This window comes from Lactuca virosa, chromosome 4 (genome assembly GCF_052849685.1).
Source record: "Lactuca virosa cultivar CGN04683 chromosome 4, Lactuca_virosa_CGN04683_v6, whole genome shotgun sequence".
Taxonomy (NCBI): Eukaryota; Viridiplantae; Streptophyta; class Magnoliopsida; order Asterales; family Asteraceae; genus Lactuca; species Lactuca virosa.
Genome location: NC_136429.1, coordinates 299885894 through 299889986, shown reverse-complemented (window position 1 = coordinate 299889986; position 4093 = coordinate 299885894). Strand labels below are relative to the sequence as shown.

The 4093-nt window shown below is 33.2% G+C and overlaps 1 long non-coding RNA gene across 1 annotated transcript; it reads left to right on the top strand.

Moving 5' to 3' along the window:
- Positions 1-1396: 1396 nt before the first annotated feature.
- LOC145108427 (uncharacterized) lies at positions 1397-3435 on the top strand. Its single transcript, XR_013708264.1, has 6 exons — positions 1397-1761; positions 1967-2151; positions 2228-2258; positions 2388-2439; positions 2693-3020; positions 3098-3435. It is a non-coding gene; the product is annotated as an uncharacterized LOC145108427 (long non-coding RNA).
- The last annotated feature ends 658 nt before the right edge of the window (positions 3436-4093 follow it).

Below are 4093 nucleotides of genomic sequence, written 5' to 3'. Positions count from 1 at the left end.
TATCATGCATGATTCGGTGAGTAAAATATACAAGCATATTTGTTGAAAATTATTCATTCCTTTTTCCCCAACGGGAAAAGCGATATCTTTAGGGCCCTCTTTGATTTCTTTTTCACATTCATGTGCAAGGCCTTGCCCGGACTGAATTGATGTGTTTAATTAGTAGTCTGAATCTAGTCATCATAAATCAGAAATTGGGAAACAGAATCTTGGACTAGGAGATTGATTATGATCCATGTATCATGTCCATATGATATCTTGGGAAACCAATCTCTGATCAGATTAGATTTCGACAGTTGCTTTGATAAACACACTTTGCTATTTATAGTAGAAGTTATACGTGTAATTTAGTTTTAGACGTATCCAAGTGGGAGACTGTTGGATTAGCTGTCTAAGCCAATAACTAAATTAATATAATCTTGAAGTATTAGGAAAGTTCCTATTGGGTTGCCCTCATAACCAGAAATAGCTAGAAATGATATTAGGAGAAAGAGAGATAAATAATACGTTAATATATTATGTGATTAATATATTAATTGGAAACAGATAATTGATATGTTAATTAACATGAGATCAATTGTTATATAATTGATTTGTTAATTTATATGATTAATAAATTAAAAAGAAATCACTTAGAATTAAATAATTATTAATCAGAATTAATCTGGAATTAATTTGGGACTAAAATGAATTACTTAATGATGCAAATGATGATTTGTAATTGTTCAATAGTTGAACGAAAGAAGCAATTCTAGAATCATCCAAGGGGTGGACTGTTTTAGGAGATTCCTTAGGGTTTCTAGAAACCTCCTAGATGTAGATAAGGAAATGATTTGAATAGGGATTAAATTTATTATTTAATTATTCAAATCTTACTTTGTCCCTAACTTACCTAAAGTATAAATAGGACCCCTTATAGCCTCAATTTCTTTCACACTCTTCCCATAAGGCTTAGGAACAAACATTATACATCTCTTATGTCTCTCTCCTCTTCATTTTAGGGTTCTAGGTTTTAGGTGTGAGCCATTAGAGGCACGAGATTTCTGGTGCTTGCTTTCCAAGTTTTTCAAGAAAGAGATTGATGTGATTTGTTTACTACAACAAATCAAAGGTATGTAACCCTAATTATTCTGTTTGATTATACTAGGTATTCATTAGGGTTCAAGATACTTTTATGTTCATAACATGTTACATTCGAAGTGTTAAGACATATATCATTTAGGTTGCATGTGCTCTTAAATGTTAAGTGAAATTCTGCAAGCACATTAATATATATATATATATATATATATATATATATATATATATATATATATTAAGGAAATGAAAGTTAGGAACAGTACCTGACCAGGTTACTGTTCCTTGAGTTACTTGCTTCTACCTGGGTTACCAGCTCAAATCCCTCCACCGCTTCAATAGGTATCGAAGCTTTTCTCAGAAATATCCTCTTCTCTCCAAAATTCTCATTTCTTCTTCAGATAATTCAATTCCCTTTCAGACACATTCTTGCCACTCCAGACGCGGTCCCGAAGTCGAATACTTGCCATTATTGGTTTGTGACCGCCACATCTCTGGTAATGATTGAACATCGACGGCCGACCGATTCTCACCACCAACATCGCCGACCATCACCCATGCCATCACTGGTGCCGGAGGGGTTTGCCACTGCTGGCAAGTAGATGAAAAATGGAAAATCCCTAATTTCTACATTTTCTTTTGGTTCGATTCGTTCTACACACTTCAATGTTTCCCAAAATCAAGGTATGCTCCTAAATCAACTCCGATTTCAGTTAGGACTTTCTTCAAATCGTTTCTTCGAATTCATTCTTAAGTTATCAATTGGTAGGGTATGAGATTTTTAATTTTATCAACAAAAATATCCGACCCATGTGTGTTCAGTAAATTTGTTTGTTCCGAACCCCGGGTCAGCTTGCTGAGTGGATTTCTTTTACAACTTTTCTTCCAGGTTCTGCTTCTAGAGTTCATCGATTGTTACTCTGTCACCAGCTTCATGAGTGAAACGCGGATCCCAGTTTCTATGATTCCTTTCTATTTGTTTCTAATTTTGATTGCGTTGGTTTTGTTTTCCAGGTTTTGATTGCAGCTATCGATGATACAAATTGCAAATACCAGTGGGAAATCCTCGCCAAGGTCAAATAAACCCTAATGTTTCTATGGTTCCATTCTTTCTGTTTCTAATTTTGATTGCTTTGGTTTTGTTTTCTAGATTTTGATTAAACCTGTTCACGATAAAAAAGGTATGATTAATTTCTTTATTAAACATCCATGTCATTTCATTATTCAATGTCTTCATTTTTTCTTCTTCAATGTACTATTGTTAATCATCTGTGTTGTTGATCGCTTTTTTGTTTTTTTACATCTGTCAGCTTCTTCACTTTAGACATACAAATCGTTTATCTACTTTGCTACTTTCCAAAGGTCAGTTGATCGTTATTGTTTTCTCATACCTTCATGAGCATGGATGTTATTGTTTCTATATTAATTGGAAGATGTGAACTTGAAATCTACTACCTGTTTGCTTCACTTTTCTTTACTATTTCTCTTTTTTTTTTTCATCACCAAATATTTTAGCTAACATGTGATTTATGATTTTTTAAAGGTTTTTATTGGATTTTTGTTGAAATGATAAACCTTCCTAATCCTTTCCGATAAACTTTCCCGATCTTTTTAGATGTTGGCACTTTGTTTTTGGTTTACACCAACATATAGGGATTGGAAGAGATCAAGAGGGAGGCAAGAAGAAGCGAGACGGTGTCGCTATAGTCCAATTTCCACGAAATTCCATCATTTCCCAAATAGACACCCAATTTAATATAAAGAATGATTGGAATCCATTTTGGCAAATTGTCTACTTTACTGTCATTAAGGGTTTTATATGAAGGAGCTGTTATGGATTTGAAGAGATCGATTGCAGATTTCGCCATACGCTATGCTTACATGGAATCTCAAATTAGATTGTAAGCTGGACACAATACAACTGTTGCACAGCATCAGTGAAGGTTAGTCTATCAAATACTATATTACCAATGTATTTATAAGTGTATGTAGCAAGGGTAAAAATGTCTTTTTCTTTCAGCCTATGTAAAATGAGGTGGTTCGGTTTGATGAGGGTTGCAAAGGAAAAGCCAGGAAGCATTTACCTGGCTGAATTAGTGAAGGTATTACTAATGAAGGTATCATTTGATTCTATTATGGAACTACCTCCCCTGCATCCTATCCACTCAAATCTATGTTCACATTTTTCTGTTCTTCGCTAAGAAAATGTCTTTCATTCACACTATATATGTGTTTTGATTATGGGTAAAAGGAAGGTGTTCCAAGTTCAGGTTTTGGTTTGTATTTTTTTTTGTGAAGGATGTGGGTTTGAGTTACAATATTTGGTTAAAAAAAATAAAACGAAGGACTTGATTGCTTCCCTATGACTTGAATGAATTATATCCAGTAGTAGGATAACATCAAATAAGAATAGATAAGAATAGACATACATTTAACCTGATAACCCACAATCTAAAAGTACTTACTCAATGCTTTGGGTGTAATAAAATTAGAGTTGAAACAAAAACAGGAAAAGGTGGGGGGAGAAATGAAAAAAAAACATCCCACGCTTCTCTCTTTGACAGAAAAAATACTAAAACAGAAACGCAACTACTTATGTTACATTTGTGGTTGTTTACTTATTTATGTCATAGTGTTAATAAGCTTTTGAAAGCAATAATTAGCCTAAAACTTTAAACAAAAAAGAAAGTATCATGACTCCTAAAAAATCTTAAAAAGCTATGTTTTTTTTTCAACTATGGATCCAATTTAATCTCATTTCTCAACTTTTGTTAGTTTTCACATATGGTTGTTTCTCTTTCACTTAGCCTTGACATAATAGGTCAATGAGCCATTTTATCCGTTTATAGCATTACACTTTCCCATTTTCTGTTGGGAATTATAATTTGAAAATTTGTCCAGTAAGCAGTGGGGTTTTGATACTCTGAACATTTCAAGAGTTCAAAATAAATACACAATTGGAAAATTAAGACGTTACTTTCCTTTAGTTTTACCATGAAATTGTAATTATTTCATA